Source organism: Morone saxatilis, unplaced genomic scaffold (genome assembly GCF_004916995.1).
Source record: "Morone saxatilis isolate NCDOM2014 unplaced genomic scaffold, NCSU_SB_2.0 Contig12, whole genome shotgun sequence".
Classification (NCBI taxonomy): domain Eukaryota; kingdom Metazoa; phylum Chordata; class Actinopteri; family Moronidae; genus Morone; species Morone saxatilis.
In genome coordinates, this window is record NW_023339674.1 from 13,407,400 (window position 1) to 13,407,622 (window position 223).

General features: G+C 39.9%; 1 protein-coding gene across 1 annotated transcript in view; it reads left to right on the forward strand.

Annotated features, from left to right (window-relative positions):
• Window positions 1-223, forward strand: part of LOC118321529 (vitellogenin-like) — a gene marked incomplete at its 5' end in the record, with an annotated part of 13,437 nt that overhangs the window by 9,352 nt on the left and 3,862 nt on the right.

Below are 223 nucleotides of genomic sequence, written 5' to 3' on the forward strand. Positions count from 1 at the left end.
ATGACAATAAACATCTTGAACTTTACCCAAGCATGATATTTCAGTCATCTTTCAGCTATTGGAGTTGCTCACTTTGTCTGTTAGCTGCAGTTAAACCAGTGTGCAGCAGATGGGGGTCTTGTATCGTTTAACGGACAAACCTGGACTGTCTGGTCCTCAAGCATTTTGAATGGTTTGGTTTATAGTCTTGAAGAAACAGAAACATTAACCTGATCTTCATCAC